This window comes from Vulpes vulpes, chromosome 10 (assembly GCF_048418805.1).
Source record: "Vulpes vulpes isolate BD-2025 chromosome 10, VulVul3, whole genome shotgun sequence".
In the NCBI taxonomy this organism is placed as follows: domain Eukaryota; kingdom Metazoa; phylum Chordata; class Mammalia; order Carnivora; family Canidae; genus Vulpes; species Vulpes vulpes.
The window spans coordinates 37897702-37917376 of record NC_132789.1 but is presented as its reverse complement, the minus strand read 5'-3'; the positions used below and the strand labels follow the sequence as shown (position 1 = coordinate 37917376).

At 46.0% G+C, this 19675-nt stretch overlaps 3 long non-coding RNA genes across 3 annotated transcripts; all 3 read right to left on the bottom strand.

The window, feature by feature from the left end:
- Window positions 1–897: 897 nt before the first annotated feature.
- On the bottom strand, window positions 898–2598 carry LOC140594171 (uncharacterized). Its single transcript, XR_011994751.1, has 3 exons — window positions 2470–2598; window positions 1917–2033; window positions 898–1215 (listed from the first exon to the last, which is right to left on the bottom strand). It is a non-coding gene; the product is annotated as an uncharacterized lncRNA (long non-coding RNA).
- A 4915-nt stretch (window positions 2599–7513) lies between these two features.
- On the bottom strand, window positions 7514–9244 carry LOC140594170 (uncharacterized). The gene is made up of 3 exons (XR_011994750.1): window positions 9116–9244; window positions 8537–8653; window positions 7514–7831 (listed from the first exon to the last, which is right to left on the bottom strand). It is a non-coding gene; the product is annotated as an uncharacterized lncRNA (long non-coding RNA).
- Window positions 9245–14165: 4921 nt separating this feature from the next.
- On the bottom strand, window positions 14166–16205 carry LOC140594169 (uncharacterized). The gene is made up of 3 exons (XR_011994749.1): window positions 15774–16205; window positions 15193–15309; window positions 14166–14483 (listed from the first exon to the last, which is right to left on the bottom strand). It is a non-coding gene; the product is annotated as an uncharacterized lncRNA (long non-coding RNA).
- Between the last annotated feature and the right edge of the window lie 3470 nt (window positions 16206–19675).

Genomic DNA, 19675 nt, shown 5'->3' with positions numbered 1-19675 from the left:
ATCGAGTTCCGCATCGGGCACGCTGAAGGGAGCCTGCTTCTCCCTCTGCCTGTGTCACTGCCTCTCTCTGTGTGTCTCTCATGGGGAAATAAATAAAATCTTAAAACCAAAATAAGAGAAATCCTGTGCCTACCGCTTGCCCTCGTTTTGAGTCCAAAATGTGAACTATGTGATATAGAGATCCACAGCGAAAAATGAAACTGGTTTTAGGTCCATGTGACCTCTGAGGTGTTAGGTACCAAATTTATCACACTGTAGGAGCACCACCATGGTCCAGATCACAAGGAAAGCCCCGCTGAAGGTGAGCTCACACTCCAAAACTAGGAAACGGTCGAGCAAACAATCCATGTGAGGGATGGTCAACAGGTATAAGAAAGGGCATATTTACACAAATACTTCACCAATAATTTCATGTCATGAAAGGCGTAGAACAAAAACTTGAAGTTCTATGAAAAAGTACAAGACCCTGAAGAACAGATGCCAAAACAAACAAACAACGAAACCAACCCCAGAAAGAAAAATGGAGTCATTGAGATAAAGAAATCAGTGGATAGTATACACTTCAGATGGACACCACGTACTTTTTAAAGATGGTATATATTTAATCACGAGAGACACAGAGAGAGACAGGTAGAGACACGGGCAGGGGGAACGCAGGCTCCAGGCAGGGAGCCGGCTGTGCGGCTCGATGCCGGGACTCCAGGATCACGCCCTGGGCCGAGGGCACATGCTAAACCGCTGGGCCACGCAGCCATGCCCAAGATGAGGGATTTGAGCCAGTGCATGCGGGCAGAACAATGTGAGACTCCACAAAGGAAAGGTCCGACTGACGCTTGAAAGTCATCTTTATGTATCCACGCATGGCACACAGGCTGGGTTTCAGGAACGAGGCTGAGATGGGCGCTGAACACCACGTGTGGCCATCATCTTCTCCCAAGCTCCACACTGTAGCGTTGTGGAGCGCGATATCGCTGTGCACCCTGACATGGTTCAGCCTGCGGTCATCACATTGCGGGCTGACCCAGAGACGAGATCGTGGGCATCAGAAGGACGCCCCAGGGGGAGGGAGGGCGACTTGGGTCCAAAGTCCGTGGGGCCTGGGCCAGCACACCCCAGGGGCTCAGCACACGATCACAGGATGAAAGAATGGACGTTGTTGACGTGGTTACACGGAGAAGCAACAGCAAGCGCTCTGACACGTCCATCTTAGAGAAGCTGTAAGATTAACTTACACAATTAACCGAATGGATACATTTTCCTCAAATTTACCAGGAGGGCAGAAGTTGCAGGTGTTTGAGTGTGGCTTCCCCAGTGTCCCCACTTTGGGAGTGGCGTGGTCTCATGTCTGGGGTGGGGGGCAGGGGGCCCTAAGTTACACTGGGGCTAATGGAGCTCTCTCAGGCTCAGCTCCCCTTGTGGAGGCTGGGCGTCCCCGCTGGACCCTTTGGTCTCCCAGTCTGCTCTCCAGGGTTGATGCCCCACTGGCGAAGGGAAGCTCCAGTAAATGAGGAGCTTTCTACTAAGGCCTTCCTTCCTTCCCTCTCTCCCTCCTTCCTTCCCTGCCTACTTCCTTCTTTCCTTCCTTCCTTCCTTCCTTCCTTCCTTCCTTCTTTCCTTCCTTTCTTTCCCCTCCCTCCTTCCTTCCTTCTGTCCCTTCTTGCTTCCTCCCTTTCTTTCTCTTGCCATGGGTCCACACCTCCCTCCCTCCCTTGCTTTCTTTGAACTGAGCTCTTTACCCCAATTGCCCTGAGGCAGCCCCACAGGCAGCCCTGTGACAGCCCAAGACACCTGCTTGGACTAGAGTTGTAGAATGGGGTGAGAGGGCCACGCCCCACAATAGAAAGGTAGAGAGGCAAGGGCTATGGAATTTTGGCTCTTGTGGTAAGTCTCGTATCCGGTAGCAAAATGATTCTTACCAGTTCTTAAAGGAGTCATGGGTATTCCTGGCTCTTTTGCCTGTCGCTGCAAAGTATCATCAGCTTCTCACGTTTCCTGAAGATATGTGTCCGAATTTGATTGAGATTCCACGGGATCTATATATTGGTTTATGAAGATGACTTTAATATATATACGAATATATATATATATATATAATGTATACTTACTATGTACACATATGTATAATCTGTTTATTTGATGCTATCACCTGGAAAGGATATGGATGTATACTTTCCTTCCAGGCTCGGGTCCTGCCATTTTCTGGGATTCAGAGGTTCAAGGGTCAGAGCTTCAATGAGATCATAATGTGGGGCCCCCTTCTTTTTTGCAGGAAGCATTTGTTAACGGCAAAAAGTCCCTAGTCCGTTTCCACAAATCCTAGGTGCAGAACAATAGAGTCTTGGAAGAACCAGACCAAAGAACCTTGAATCCTTCTATGTCTATAATAGGGGTCTTGTGCTTGTGTGGGAGTTCTTCGAGGTCACCCATTCTCGCATTCACTTTCATCCAGGGCAGATCAATAGGACTCACCTGTGTAGAGATCAGATGACATGATTTCCACTCACTCTTCTCTACCTTGTGTCCTTGGTCTTGCTGTTTGCTCTGGGGTCACAGACCAAATTCCATGGAGAAACCAGTTATAAATGTAGAATTCATTCAGGCCGGCTAATTAGGAAAGAGAGGAAAGAAACTGGTTTTCTGGCAGAGACGACCCTGCTAAAGGTATCTCTGGCATCTGAAGGCGATTTACAAGGATGAAGGTAACATACAGAGAATAGTACGATAACCACGTTGTGGGTGAAAACGCCATGATGGACAAGGCTTACCCTGCAAGCTAAATGTTGATTGGCATTGTCTTGAGTTCCCAACATTCACCAAGTGAAGCTCCTGGGGATCGATTGTTCTGGCAATTCTGGATGATGTCAGAACCGTCCCACTCACAGGGAAATCATCTCTCCAGGATAGGATTTGTGAATCACGGAGGTCTGGATGGAGTTGGCTGGAATGTTGGGGAGGATAAGACTTTAACGTCTACTTAGGGCTGGGAGGGGGAGTAGGAGCAAAGAACAAACTGGAGTAACGGAGAACAGTAGCGAGAAAAAAGGAGCGGGGGCTGGAGGTTTTGGAAGGAATAGAGCAAGATTTGGGTGGGGAAACCTGTACGTTAGGGCGGCAAGGAGGGACAGCACTATGAACAGGAGGGAAAGAGATAGGCTTATGAGTTGAGAGGGGTGGCCGACGCTGGGGAGTATTCTGTGGACAAAAAGAGTTACGTACAAGAGGAAAGGGCCTTGGACAATGAGAGAAGGAAGGAATAGAGTAGATAGAAGGAGACCGGGGTTGAGAGGAGGAAGGAAAAGAGTGGGTAGGTGGAGCTCGGGGTCGAGAGGAGGAAGGAAAAGAGTGGGTAGGTGGAGCCCGGGGTCGTGAGGAGGAAGGCAAAGAGTGGGTAGGTGGAGCTCCGGGTCGAGAGGAGGAAGGAATAGAGTGGGTAGGTGGAGCCCTGGGTGGAGAGGAGGAAGGAATAGAGTGGGTAGGTGGAGCCCGGGGTCGTGAGGAGGAAGGAAAAGAGTGGGTAGGTGGAGCTCCGGGTCGAGAGGAGGAAGGAATAGAGTGGGTAGGTGGAGCCTGGTTTCGGGAGGAGGAAGGAATAGAGTGGATAGGTGGAGCCCGGGGTGGAGAGGAGCAAGGAATAGAGTGCGTAGGTGGAGCCTGGGGTCGAGAAGAAGAAATCCGAGGCAGCTTTTTTGTCATTTCTCCAAGGGCGTTTGGCTAGTTACTCATCTTGACCAAATGAGTAACTGGACATAAGCTCAGACTTACCCCATTATTTATGTCCCAAGCCAGGCCGCGCATCATCCCCTGGCTCAATGCCCATTGTGATACGTGTGGGCCCCTCCCTCTGGGCACGTCAGCAGGCTCACCAGCCAGGGACATGGCCCCGGGTGCGAGGTTGGAGAGTGATCCCAGGAAATAGCAGACAGAAGAAATGTCATAGGAGTCCCTAGGCCTTGGGAGAACATGTAGTTTTGCCCCTCACTAGGCAAAGATCGATCCAAGGGCTGTGCTGCAGTCCGGGCCTGGGCACCAAGAGAATGCATCGGAAGCAGGTGTGGGTAAAGTGGGAAGTGCATGCCTCCAGCTAGTTAACTTATTCCCTTCTCCAAAGCCCTCGTACATCACTTAGGCCACTCCATGAATATCAGTGATATTATTAAGAAGTCCAGGTGAATACCTGGAAAACTTCCTGTTTCCTTAGTCGGTTTCATGATTTCCTGTTTCTTGAGTTTCCTGGCTTTAACTGTAACCTGGATTTTCCATGAAAATACTGCTTCCTTTGCGTATGTCTTAAATAGGGACCCTTCCTCCCAAACTCTACGGTTCTTCGAGGTGGGGATGTACAGTATTTTCCTTGTTTCTTCTGACACCTTCAAGCTATTATGCCTCTTCCTCATTAGGAAATCTCTTGTTCCATAGAAACTTTGCTACTCACCATTTCCCTGGCACTCCAGATATAGATACCCGTTTCTTCGATGAGAAACTTGCGCTTATCTCAAAGTCTTAGTCTTGAAGCCATCATCGTTTTTGAACAAAAATATTTATTTATTAGAGAGAGTTAGACAGAGAGAGACAGACAGACAGACAGAGAATGACAGCGAGAGCAGGACGGAGGGAGGGAGAGAGAGAGAGAGAGAGAGAGAGAGAGAGAGACAGGGAGGAGAGGCAGTGTGTGTGAGAGAGAAGAAGCTGGGGAGGGGCAGAGGGAGAAGTAGAAGGAGATGTCCCACTCAGTGTGGAGTCTGACATGTGGCTTGATCCCAGGAACCCAGGATCATGATCTGGAGCAGAGGCAGATGCTCAACGCACTGAGCAACCCTGGCACCCCTTGAGTCCATCATCTTGAGTGACGTCAGCGTCCATGTAGATGATCCCGTTCAATCTACAGTGTCCATGTAGATTCAATGCTTTGTCTTCTCCTTTGATTTCTTTATCAATAATATCCACCCATCCATTCTACCTCAGCTGCTGCTTATGGCCATACCTGGTGTTTTCCAGTACCCAAGAATTTTCCCACTTCTGAAATCATGTACTCACACATTGCATTTTCTGACTACTACTTCCTGAGCTTACAATGTAATCACTGAATTGTTCTTACTTCATGGGGACTACAACCACTGACCCTTCCTTTCTTCTTATTGATTCTGATTCCTTTTATCTTGATTTCTCTCCTCACCCACTTCAGAATCTATGATTCCTAATTTCAATGATTTTCTTACCAAAGTCTATGCTCTCTTGCCAGATCTCTTTATTCTGCTTTCTTGGGCAGAAAATCCCAAGTCTGACAGATTCCAACAATTTGACATTCTGATGTTGATGAATGCTGCTGAAAAAAAAAATGTCATACAATGAGGAAGATACAACATAATACCCATAATTCTCAATACCTGTAAGACTGTTCATGGTGAGGTTTTTTTTTTTTTTATTAGAGTTGAGAAATATGCGAGACAACCTTAATGCACGTCAATAAGGACTTAGGCAAATTGTGGTGCAGCCATGAGAAAATGCTCCGCATCACTTGCCATCGGGGAACTATGAATCGATCCCACAATGAGATACCATCTCACACCAGTGAGAATGGGGAAAATTAACCAGGCAGGAAACCACAAATGTCGGAGAGGATGTGGAGAAAGGGGAACCCTCCTGCACTGTTGGTGGGAATGTGAACTCGTGCAACCACTCTAGAAAAGTGTGCGGGGGTTCCTCAAAGAGTTAAAACTAGATCTGCCCTTCGACCCAGCAATGGCAGTGCTGGGGATTTACCGCAAACATACAGATGCAATGAAACGCTGGGACACCTGCACCCCGATGTTTCTAGCAGCAATGTCCACAACAGCCAAACTGTGGAAGGAGCCTCGGTGTCCATGAAAAGATGAATGGATAAAGAAGATGTGGTGTATGTATACAATGGAATATTACTCAGCCATTAGAAACGACAAATACCCACCATTTGCTTCGACGTGGATGGAACTGGAGGGTATTATGCTAAGTGAAATCATTCAATCGGAGAAGGACACACATTATAGGGTCTCACTCGTTTGTGGAATATAAAGAATAGTGAAAGGGAACAAAGGGGAAAGGAGAAAAATGAGGAGTGGGAAATATCAGAAAGGGAGACAGAACATGAGAGACTGGTAACTCTGGGAAACGAACGGGGCGGGGGGGGGAAGGGGAGGTGGGGGTGACTGGGTGAAGGGCACCGAGGCGGGCGCGTGATTGGAGGAGCACTGGGTGTTGTTCTATATGTTGGCAATTGAACACCAATAAAAAATGAATTTATATAAAAAAAAAAACGATGGTGCAGCCAATCCTAGTATACGAAAAGGAAATGTCCAGATGTACAAAATAAGGAGAGATAAGCACTTGAGGTTATATTAATGGCAGTGTAGGATGCGGTGGTGTGCAGATGATTAAATTTGTTAACTGCTAGGGGCTTGGTTTTTGCTGCTTATCTGGAAGTAAAACAACTGTCGTCACTGAGAATTGGAAATGTCTCTGACTGGTATCTGAGTTAAACATAATTTCCCCTGAGATACCAAAATCCTGTGCCTGGGATGCCTGGGGGGCTCAAGCGCTGTGCATCTGCCTTTGGATCAGGGATTGATCCTGGGGACCTGGGATCGAGTTCCGCATCGGGCACGCTGAAGGGAGCCTGCTTCTCCCTCTGCCTGTGTCACTGCCTCTCTCTGTGTGTCTCTCATGGGGAAATAAATAAAATCTTAAAACCAAAATAAGAGAAATCCTGTGCCTACCGCTTGCCCTCGTTTTGAGTCCAAAATGTGAACTATGTGATATAGAGATCCACAGCGAAAAATGAAACTGGTTTTAGGTCCATGTGACCTCTGAGGTGTTAGGTACCAAATTTATCACACTGTAGGAGCACCACCATGGTCCAGATCACAAGGAAAGCCCCGCTGAAGGTGAGCTCACACTCCAAAACTAGGAAACGGTCGAGCAAACAATCCATGTGAGGGATGGTCAACAGGTATAAGAAAGGGCATATTTACACAAATACTTCACCAATAATTTCATGTCATGAAAGGCGTAGAACAAAAACTTGAAGTTCTATGAAAAAGTACAAGACCCTGAAGAACAGATGCCAAAACAAACAAACAACGAAACCAACCCCAGAAAGAAAAATGGAGTCATTGAGATAAAGAAATCAGTGGATAGTATACACTTCAGATGGACACCACGTACTTTTTAAAGATGGTATATATTTAATCACGAGAGACACAGAGAGAGACAGGTAGAGACACGGGCAGGGGGAACGCAGGCTCCAGGCAGGGAGCCGGCTGTGCGGCTCGATGCCGGGACTCCAGGATCACGCCCTGGGCCGAGGGCACATGCTAAACCGCTGGGCCACGCAGCCATGCCCAAGATGAGGGATTTGAGCCAGTGCATGCGGGCAGAACAATGTGAGACTCCACAAAGGAAAGGTCCGACTGACGCTTGAAAGTCATCTTTATGTATCCACGCATGGCACACAGGCTGGGTTTCAGGAACGAGGCTGAGATGGGCGCTGAACACCACGTGTGGCCATCATCTTCTCCCAAGCTCCACACTGTAGCGTTGTGGAGCGCGATATCGCTGTGCACCCTGACATGGTTCAGCCTGCGGTCATCACATTGCGGGCTGACCCAGAGACGAGATCGTGGGCATCAGAAGGACGCCCCAGGGGGAGGGAGGGCGACTTGGGTCCAAAGTCCGTGGGGCCTGGGCCAGCACACCCCAGGGGCTCAGCACACGATCACAGGATGAAAGAATGGACGTTGTTGACGTGGTTACACGGAGAAGCAACAGCAAGCGCTCTGACACGTCCATCTTAGAGAAGCTGTAAGATTAACTTACACAATTAACCGAATGGATACATTTTCCTCAAATTTACCAGGAGGGCAGAAGTTGCAGGTGTTTGAGTGTGGCTTCCCCAGTGTCCCCACTTTGGGAGTGGCGTGGTCTCATGTCTGGGGTGGGGGGCAGGGGGCCCTAAGTTACACTGGGGCTAATGGAGCTCTCTCAGGCTCAGCTCCCCTTGTGGAGGCTGGGCGTCCCCGCTGGACCCTTTGGTCTCCCAGTCTGCTCTCCAGGGTTGATGCCCCACTGGCGAAGGGAAGCTCCAGTAAATGAGGAGCTTTCTACTAAGGCCTTCCTTCCTTCCCTCTCTCCCTCCTTCCTTCCCTGCCTACTTCCTTCTTTCCTTCCTTCCTTCCTTCCTTCCTTCCTTCCTTCCTTCTTTCCTTCCTTTCTTTCCCCTCCCTCCTTCCTTCCTTCTGTCCCTTCTTGCTTCCTCCCTTTCTTTCTCTTGCCATGGGTCCACACCTCCCTCCCTCCCTTGCTTTCTTTGAACTGAGCTCTTTACCCCAATTGCCCTGAGGCAGCCCCACAGGCAGCCCTGTGACAGCCCAAGACACCTGCTTGGACTAGAGTTGTAGAATGGGGTGAGAGGGCCACGCCCCACAATAGAAAGGTAGAGAGGCAAGGGCTATGGAATTTTGGCTCTTGTGGTAAGTCTCGTATCCGGTAGCAAAATGATTCTTACCAGTTCTTAAAGGAGTCATGGGTATTCCTGGCTCTTTTGCCTGTCGCTGCAAAGTATCATCAGCTTCTCACGTTTCCTGAAGATATGTGTCCGAATTTGATTGAGATTCCACGGGATCTATATATTGGTTTATGAAGATGACTTTAATATATATACGAATATATATATATATATATATATATATATATATATATATATATATAATGTATACTTACTATATACACATATGTATAATCTGTTTATTTGATGCTATCACCTGGAAAGGATATGGATGTATACTTTCCTTCCAGGCTCGGGTCCTGCCATTTTCTGGGATTCAGAGGTTCAAGGGTCAGAGCTTCAATGAGATCATAATGTGGGGCCCCCTTCTTTTTTGCAGGAAGCATTTGTTAACGGCAAAAAGTCCCTAGTCCGTTTCCACAAATCCTAGGTGCAGAACAATAGAGTCTTGGAAGAACCAGACCAAAGAACCTTGAATCCTTCTATGTCTATAATAGGGGTCTTGTGCTTGTGTGGGAGTTCTTCGAGGTCACCCATTCTCGCATTCACTTTCATCCAGGGCAGATCAATAGGACTCACCTGTGTAGAGATCAGATGACATGATTTCCACTCACTCTTCTCTACCTTGTGTCCTTGGTCTTGCTGTTTGCTCTGGGGTCACAGACCAAATTCCATGGAGAAACCAGTTATAAATGTAGAATTCATTCAGGCCGGCTAATTAGGAAAGAGAGGAAAGAAACTGGTTTTCTGGCAGAGACGACCCTGCTAAAGGTATCTCTGGCATCTGAAGGCGATTTACAAGGATGAAGGTAACATACAGAGAATAGTACGATAACCACGTTGTGGGTGAAAACGCCATGATGGACAAGGCTTACCCTGCAAGCTAAATGTTGATTGGCATTGTCTTGAGTTCCCAACATTCACCAAGTGAAGCTCCTGGGGATCGATTGTTCTGGCAATTCTGGATGATGTCAGAACCGTCCCACTCACAGGGAAATCATCTCTCCAGGATAGGATTTGTGAATCACGGAGGTCTGGATGGAGTTGGCTGGAATGTTGGGGAGGATAAGACTTTAACGTCTACTTAGGGCTGGGAGGGGGAGTAGGAGCAAAGAACAAACTGGAGTAACGGAGAACAGTAGCGAGAAAAAAGGAGCGGGGGCTGGAGGTTTTGGAAGGAATAGAGCAAGATTTGGGTGGGGAAACCTGTACGTTAGGGCGGCAAGGAGGGACAGCACTATGAACAGGAGGGAAAGAGATAGGCTTATGAGTTGAGAGGGGTGGCCGACGCTGGGGAGTATTCTGTGGACAAAAAGAGTTACGTACAAGAGGAAAGGGCCTTGGACAATGAGAGAAGGAAGGAATAGAGTAGATAGAAGGAGACCGGGGTTGAGAGGAGGAAGGAAAAGAGTGGGTAGGTGGAGCTCGGGGTCGAGAGGAGGAAGGAAAAGAGTGGGTAGGTGGAGCCCGGGGTCGTGAGGAGGAAGGCAAAGAGTGGGTAGGTGGAGCTCCGGGTCGAGAGGAGGAAGGAATAGAGTGGGTAGGTGGAGCCCTGGGTGGAGAGGAGGAAGGAATAGAGTGGGTAGGTGGAGCCCGGGGTCGTGAGGAGGAAGGAAAAGAGTGGGTAGGTGGAGCTCCGGGTCGAGAGGAGGAAGGAATAGAGTGGGTAGGTGGAGCCTGGTTTCGGGAGGAGGAAGGAATAGAGTGGATAGGTGGAGCCCGGGGTGGAGAGGAGCAAGGAATAGAGTGCGTAGGTGGAGCCTGGGGTCGAGAAGAAGAAATCCGAGGCAGCTTTTTTGTCATTTCTCCAAGGGCGTTTGGCTAGTTACTCATCTTGACCAAATGAGTAACTGGACATAAGCTCAGACTTACCCCATTATTTATGTCCCAAGCCAGGCCGCGCATCATCCCCTGGCTCAATGCCCATTGTGATACGTGTGGGCCCCTCCCTCTGGGCACGTCAGCAGGCTCACCAGCCAGGGACATGGCCCCGGGTGCGAGGTTGGAGAGTGATCCCAGGAAATAGCAGACAGAAGAAATGTCATAGGAGTCCCTAGGCCTTGGGAGAACATGTAGTTTTGCCCCTCACTAGGCAAAGATCGATCCAAGGGCTGTGCTGCAGTCCGGGCCTGGGCACCAAGAGAATGCATCGGAAGCAGGTGTGGGTAAAGTGGGAAGTGCATGCCTCCAGCTAGTTAACTTATTCCCTTCTCCAAAGCCCTCGTACATCACTTAGGCCACTCCATGAATATCAGTGATATTATTAAGAAGTCCAGGTGAATACCTGGAAAACTTCCTGTTTCCTTAGTCGGTTTCATGATTTCCTGTTTCTTGAGTTTCCTGGCTTTAACTGTAACCTGGATTTTCCATGAAAATACTGCTTCCTTTGCGTATGTCTTAAATAGGGACCCTTCCTCCCAAACTCTACGGTTCTTCGAGGTGGGGATGTACAGTATTTTCCTTGTTTCTTCTGACACCTTCAAGCTATTATGCCTCTTCCTCATTAGGAAATCTCTTGTTCCATAGAAACTTTGCTACTCACCATTTCCCTGGCACTCCAGATATAGATACCCGTTTCTTCGATGAGAAACTTGCGCTTATCTCAAAGTCTTAGTCTTGAAGCCATCATCGTTTTTGAACAAAAATATTTATTTATTAGAGAGAGTTAGACAGAGAGAGACAGACAGACAGAGAATGACAGCGAGAGCAGGACGGAGGGAGGGAGGGAGAGAGAGAGAGAGAGAGAGAGAGAGAGAGAGAGAGACAGGGAGGAGAGGCAGTGTGTGTGAGAGAGAAGAAGCTGGGGAGGGGCAGAGGGAGAAGTAGAAGGAGATGTCCCACTCAGTGTGGAGTCTGACATGTGGCTTGATCCCAGGAACCCAGGATCATGATCTGGAGCAGAGGCAGATGCTCAACGCACTGAGCAACCCTGGCACCCCTTGAGTCCATCATCTTGAGTGACGTCAGCGTCCATGTAGATGATCCCGTTCAATCTACAGTGTCCATGTAGATTCAATGCTTTGTCTTCTCCTTTGATTTCTTTATCAATAATATCCACCCATCCATTCTACCTCAGCTGCTGCTTATGGCCATACCTGGTGTTTTCCAGTACCCAAGAATTTTCCCACTTCTGAAATCATGTACTCACACATTGCATTTTCTGACTACTACTTCCTGAGCTTACAATGTAATCACTGAATTGTTCTTACTTCATGGGGACTACAACCACTGACCCTTCCTTTCTTCTTATTGATTCTGATTCCTTTTATCTTGATTTCTCTCCTCACCCACTTCAGAATCTATGATTCCTAATTTCAATGATTTTCTTACCAAAGTCTATGCTCTCTTGCCAGATCTCTTTATTCTGCTTTCTTGGGCAGAAAATCCCAAGTCTGACAGATTCCAACAATTTGACATTCTGATGTTGATGAATGCTGCTGAAAAAAAAAATGTCATACAATGAGGAAGATACAACATAATACCCATAATTCTCAATACCTGTAAGACTGTTCATGGTGAGGTTTTTTTTTTTTTTATTAGAGTTGAGAAATATGCGAGACAACCTTAATGCACGTCAATAAGGACTTAGGCAAATTGTGGTGCAGCCATGAGAAAATGCTCCGCATCACTTGCCATCGGGGAACTATGAATCGATCCCACAATGAGATACCATCTCACACCAGTGAGAATGGGGAAAATTAACCAGGCAGGAAACCACAAATGTCGGAGAGGATGTGGAGAAAGGGGAACCCTCCTGCACTGTTGGTGGGAATGTGAACTCGTGCAACCACTCTAGAAAAGTGTGCGGGGGTTCCTCAAAGAGTTAAAACTAGATCTGCCCTTCGACCCAGCAATGGCAGTGCTGGGGATTTACCGCAAACATACAGATGCAATGAAACGCTGGGACACCTGCACCCCGATGTTTCTAGCAGCAATGTCCACAACAGCCAAACTGTGGAAGGAGCCTCGGTGTCCATGAAAAGATGAATGGATAAAGAAGATGTGGTGTATGTATACAATGGAATATTACTCAGCCATTAGAAACGACAAATACCCACCATTTGCTTCGACGTGGATGGAACTGGAGGGTATTATGCTAAGTGAAATCATTCAATCGGAGAAGGACACACATTATAGGGTCTCACTCGTTTGTGGAATATAAAGAATAGTGAAAGGGAACAAAGGGGAAAGGAGAAAAATGAGGAGTGGGAAATATCAGAAAGGGAGACAGAACATGAGAGACTGGTAACTCTGGGAAACGAACGGGGCGGGGGGGGGGTAAGGGGAGGTGGGGGTGACTGGGTGAAGGGCACCGAGGCGGGCGCGTGATTGGAGGAGCACTGGGTGTTGTTCTATATGTTGGCAATTGAACACCAATAAAAAATGAATTTATATAAAAAAAAAAACGATGGTGCAGCCAATCCTAGTATACGAAAAGGAAATGTCCAGATGTACAAAATAAGGAGAGATAAGCACTTGAGGTTATATTAATGGCAGTGTAGGATGCGGTGGTGTGCAGATGATTAAATTTGTTAACTGCTAGGGGCTTGGTTTTTGCTGCTTATCTGGAAGTAAAACAACTGTCGTCACTGAGAATTGGAAATGTCTCTGACTGGTATCTGAGTTAAACATAATTTCCCCTGAGATACCAAAATCCTGTGCCTGGGATGCCTGGGGGGCTCAAGCGCTGTGCATCTGCCTTTGGATCAGGGATTGATCCTGGGGACCTGGGATCGAGTTCCGCATCGGGCACGCTGAAGGGAGCCTGCTTCTCCCTCTGCCTGTGTCACTGCCTCTCTCTGTGTGTCTCTCATGGGGAAATAAATAAAATCTTAAAACCAAAATAAGAGAAATCCTGTGCCTACCGCTTGCCCTCGTTTTGAGTCCAAAATGTGAACTATGTGATATAGAGATCCACAGCGAAAAATGAAACTGGTTTTAGGTCCATGTGACCTCTGAGGTGTTAGGTACCAAATTTATCACACTGTAGGAGCACCACCATGGTCCAGATCACAAGGAAAGCCCCGCTGAAGGTGAGCTCACACTCCAAAACTAGGAAACGGTCGAGCAAACAATCCATGTGAGGGATGGTCAACAGGTATAAGAAAGGGCATATTTACACAAATACTTCACCAATAATTTCATGTCATGAAAGGCGTAGAACAAAAACTTGAAGTTCTATGAAAAAGTACAAGACCCTGAAGAACAGATGCCAAAACAAACAAACAACGAAACCAACCCCAGAAAGAAAAATGGAGTCATTGAGATAAAGAAATCAGTGGATAGTATACACTTCAGATGGACACCACGTACTTTTTAAAGATGGTATATATTTAATCACGAGAGACACAGAGAGAGACAGGTAGAGACATGGGCAGGGGGAACGCAGGCTCCAGGCAGGGAGCCGGCTGTGCGGCTCGATGCCGGGACTCCAGGATCACGCCCTGGGCCGAGGGCACATGCTAAACCGCTGGGCCACGCAGCCATGCCCAAGATGAGGGATTTGAGCCAGTGCATGCGGGCAGAACAATGTGAGACTCCACAAAGGAAAGGTCCGACTGACGCTTGAAAGTCATCTTTATTTATCCACGCATGGCACACAGGCTGGGTTTCAGGAACGAGGCTGAGATGGGCGCTGAACACCACGTGTGGCCATCATCTTCTCCCAAGCTCCACACTGTAGCGTTGTGGAGCGCGATATCGCTGTGCACCCTGACATGGTTCAGCCTGCGGTCATCACATTGCGGGCTGACCCAGAGACGAGATCGTGGGCATCAGAAGGACGCCCCAGGGGGAGGGAGGGCGACTTGGGTCCAAAGTCCGTGGGGCCTGGGCCAGCACACCCCAGGGGCTCAGCACACGATCACAGGATGAAAGAATGGACGTTGTTGACGTGGTTACACGGAGAAGCAACAGCAAGCGCTCTGACACGTCCATCTTAGAGAAGCTGTAAGATTAACTTACACAATTAACCGAATGGATACATTTTCCTCAAATTTACCAGGAGGGCAGAAGTTGCAGGTGTTTGAGTGTGGCTTCCCCAGTGTCCCCACTTTGGGAGTGGCGTGGTCTCATGTCTGGGGTGGGGGGCAGGGGGCCCTAAGTTACACTGGGGCTAATGGAGCTCTCTCAGGCTCAGCTCCCCTTGTGGAGGCTGGGCGTCCCCGCTGGACCCTTTGGTCTCCCAGTCTGCTCTCCAGGGTTGATGCCCCACTGGCGAAGGGAAGCTCCAGTAAATGAGGAGCTTTCTACTAAGGCCTTCCTTCCTTCCCTCTCTCCCTCCTTCCTTCCCTGCCTACTTCCTTCTTTCCTTCCTTCCTTCCTTCCTTCCTTCCTTCCTTCCTTCCTTCTTTCCTTCCTTTCTTTCCCCTCCCTCCTTCCTTCCTTCTGTCCCTTCTTGCTTCCTCCCTTTCTTTCTCTTGCCATGGGTCCACACCTCCCTCCCTCCCTTGCTTTCTTTGAACTGAGCTCTTTACCCCAATTGCCCTGAGGCAGCCCCACAGGCAGCCCTGTGACAGCCCAAGACACCTGCTTGGACTAGAGTTGTAGAATGGGGTGAGAGGGCCACGCCCCACAATAGAAAGGTAGAGAGGCAAGGGCTATGGAATTTTGGCTCTTGTGGTAAGTCTCGTATCCGGTAGCAAAATGATTCTTACCAGTTCTTAAAGGAGTCATGGGTATTCCTGGCTCTTTTGCCTGTCGCTGCAAAGTATCATCAGCTTCTCACGTTTCCTGAAGATATGTGTCCGAATTTGATTGAGATTCCACGGGATCTATATATTGGTTTATGAAGATGACTTTAATATATATACGAATATATATATATATATATATATATATATATATATATATATATATATAATGTATACTTACTATATACACATATGTATAATCTGTTTATTTGATGCTATCACCTGGAAAGGATATGGATGTATACTTTCCTTCCAGGCTCGGGTCCTGCCATTTTCTGGGATTCAGAGGTTCAAGGGTCAGAGCTTCAATGAGATCATAATGTGGGGCCCCCTTCTTTTTTGCAGGAAGCATTTGTTAACGGCAAAAAGTCCCTAGTCCGTTTCCACAAATCCTAGGTGCAGAACAATAGAGTCTTGGAAGAACCAGACCAAAGAACCTTGAATCCTTCTATGTCTATAATAGGGGTCTTGTGCTTGTGTGGGAGTTCTTCGAGGTCACCCATTCTCGCATTCACTTTCATCCAGGGCAGATCAATAGGACTCACCTGTGTAGAGATCAGATGACATGATTTCCACTCACTCTTCTCTACCTTGTGTCCTTGGTCTTGCTGTTTGCTCTGGGGTCACAGACCAAATTCCATGGAGAAACCAGTTATAAATGTAGAATTCATTCAGGCCGGCTAATTAGGAAAGAGAGGAAAGAAACTGGTTTTCTGGCAGAGACGACCCTGCTAAAGGTATCTCTGGCATCTGAAGGCGATTTACAAGGATGAAGGTAACATACAGAGAATAGTTACATTGGGGCTAATGGAGCTCTCTTAGACTCAGCTCCCGGCGGGGCAGCCCCTTCTCCGTGGAGCCACCGTCTGAGCCCCTCCGAGCTGCTCCTGGGTCCAGGGGTGTGTGCGCTGCAGCCTTTTATGTAGCTCAGTGCGGTCTCCCGGTGTGCAGGTGTCTGTTAGTGTCCCATGGAGCCTGAGGGCATCCCCGTCCTCCTGCGATCCTGCTCTAACTCCCTGTGAGCCCCTTTCTGTCTGGTAACATTGGTGAAGCTCCTGCTTCTCTGGGATGGTGCTTTCCTGTCCTTTGGGCACTCCCCGTCCTTAGCCCGGCTCCTCGCGGGGGGGGGGGGCCCTCCCCCTTGGATGCCTTTTTTTTCTTTATTTACTCCCCCCCCCCCCCCCGTCTTCCTACCTTGATAGAGGCACGAACTCTTCTCACTGTAGCATCCCAGCTCTTCTCTCCTTAAATCTCAGGCCGAATACGTAGATTTTCAGGATGATTTGAATGTTATCTAGGTAATTTGGTTGGGACAGGTGACTTGGGGACCCTACTCTTTTGCCATCTTGCCCCTCCCTCCGTCTAATGACTTTGAATCACACATTAGACTGTCCCCTCCAAAACCAGCAGAATACAAATTGTTTCTATTGTCTCAGCAAATTTGACATATTACAAGTTAAAACTGGGAGAACAAACCTGCAATGACTTGGAGGCTAAATAATATGCTACTAAGAGGTCAATGACGAAATCAAAAACCACAGAGCTGCTTTTGCTGTATGTAAGAGGGAAGTTTTTATCAATACAAGACACAAAACCTCGTCAGAAATACAATTTTCTGAAAAATTATATGGCAATAAATTGGATAATGTAGATGAAATGGATCAATTCCTAGACATGTATGATCTTCCCAAACTGGATCAGAAAGAATTCGAAAATTTAAACAGACACTTTCAAACAAAAGTCCAGGACAAGATGGCATCACAAGAGAAGTCTACCAGGGCGCCTGGTTGGCTTAGCGGTTGAGCACCTACCCCTGGCTTGGGGGTGATCTATGGCCTCTGGATCGAGTCCCACATCGGGCTCCTTGCATGGAGCCTGATTCTTCCTCTGCCTGTGTCTCTGCCTCTCTCTGTGTGTGTCTTTCATGAATAAATAAATAAAATCTTTAAAAAAACAAGAGAAGTCTACCAAACATTTAAAGAGTTAACAGCTATTATTCTACTCAAAGTATTCCTAAATAGAGAAGAGGAAGGAAAACATTAAAATCCATTCTATGAAGTCAGCATTACTCTGGATACCAAAATGGTAGGGATGCCACACACAAAAGAAAACTACAGGCCACAATCTCTGAAGACATACCTGCAAAAATCTTCAACAAAATATTAGCTGAGTCCAGCAATACATTAAAAATTTAATTTACCAGGATCAAGCAGGATTTTTTCCAGGGACACCAGGAAATATTTGATTCCCAAATCAATCAGTGTGATACATCCCCTTAACAAGAGGAAGGATAAAAGCCTATGACAAAATACACATTTGCTCATGATAAAACTCTCAACAAAGTGGGCTCAATGGAATAAAGGCCATATATGAAAAAAGCCATAATACTTAATAGTGGAAAAAAAATGAATCTTTCCATCTCAGATCAGGAAAAACACAAGGATGTCTACTTTCACCATTTTATCCAAATAGTATTGGAAGTCCTAGCTGCAGAAATCAAACAAGAAAAAGAAATAAAAGTTATCAAAATTGGAAAGGAAAAAGTAAGACTGTCATTTAGTGTACATGACATGATACTGTATATAGAAAGCTCTAAAGACTCTACCAAAGAACTAGTACAATAAATGAATTCAGTAAAGTTGCAGAATATAAAATTAATCTATAGAAATATGTTGTGTTTCTGATCATTATTATTGTAGGACTACAAAGAGAAGTTAAGAGAAATTTAACCAGGGAGGTGAAAGACATACACTATGAAAACAGTAAGCTATTGATGTAATAAATTGAAGATAATACTATTAATATCCCTACTACTCAAAGCAATCTACAGATATAATGTAATCCCTATCAAAATACCAACATTTTCTACAGAATTAGATTACTTCTAAAACTTGTGTGGAACAAGTCCTTGAATAGCCAAAGCAATCTTCAGAAAGAAGAACAAAGCTGGAGATATGACAAGCATAGACTCAAAGAGATACTATAAAGTTATAATAACCAAAACCATATGGTACTGGCACAAAAATTGATGGATTAACAGCACAGTATAGAGACCACAGAAATAAACCACTCCTATATTGTCAATTAATATAGGACAAAGGCAAGAATATACAATGGAAAAAAGACTGTCTTTTCAATAATGCTGTTGGGAAAACTCAACTACTTTCTTATACTAAAAAATACATGCAAAATTGACTAAAGACCTGAAACCATAAAACCCTGAAAGAAAACATAGTAATTTCATGGACATCGATTGAGCAAGATAATTATGGATATGAGAAACAAAAGCAAACAATTGGGAATAGCCAAAATAAAAAGTTTCTGCACAATGAAGAAAACCTTATCAAAAAAACAAATTGTAAATATCTTTTCACATTCGGTAGGTTGCAATCATAAATACAATAAGAGGTAATAATATCCAAAATATATAAATGCCTTACATAACTTAATATCAAAAACAAAAACAACCTGATTGAATAATGGAAAAAGATTTAAAATAGACATTTTTTCCAAAGAAGATCAACAGATGGCCCCCAGGCACATGTGAAGGTATTCAAAATCAGTAATCATCAAGAAAATGCAAATCAAAACCACAATGAGCTATCCCCTCACACTTAGTAGACTGGTTATTATCAAAAAGTCAAGAAATAACAAGTATTGGTGAGGATATGGAAAAAAAGGACGGTTCATGCAATGTTTATGCAGATGTACATTGATGCAACCACTATGGGAAACAGTATGGAGGTTCCTCAAAAAGTTAAAAATAGAAATGCTACATGATCCAGCAATTCTCCTTCTGGGTATTTACCCAACACAGATGAAACACTAATTCAAAGTGATACACACCCCTTTATTGCAGCATTATTTCAAATAGCCAAGAGACAGAGGCAGCCCAAGGGTCCATTTATATAGAAATGGCTAAAGAAGATATGACATATAAATATAGAATGAATACTCATCCATAGAAAAAGAATCAAAATTTGCCATTTGTCACAACATGGATGGACCTATACAGTTTTGTGCTGGGTGAAGTTAATCAGACTCAGATAGCCAAATTCCATACAATTTCACTTATTAGTGGAATCTAGCAAAACAAAAGACTTTAAGGCAGAGAACAACCCTACCGGTAGTTGCTGGGGTGGGGGTGGGGCCACTATGGTGGAATGGGAGATAAGAGAACAGTAGAAGGGGATTAATGGTCTGAACTTCTAGCTATAAAATAAATAGTTTATGGAGATAAAATGTAGAACATAGGGAATATAGTCAATAATACTGTAATGATATTGCATCATGACAGACAGTGACTATACTTCTCAATAATAGAGTAATGCATATTACTGTGAAATCACAATGTTGTACACCTGAAACTAATATCGTTTGTATCAAATAGATACCAACAGAGACCAACTCAACAAGGTATATTCATTTCATCAAATGTGACTTATAA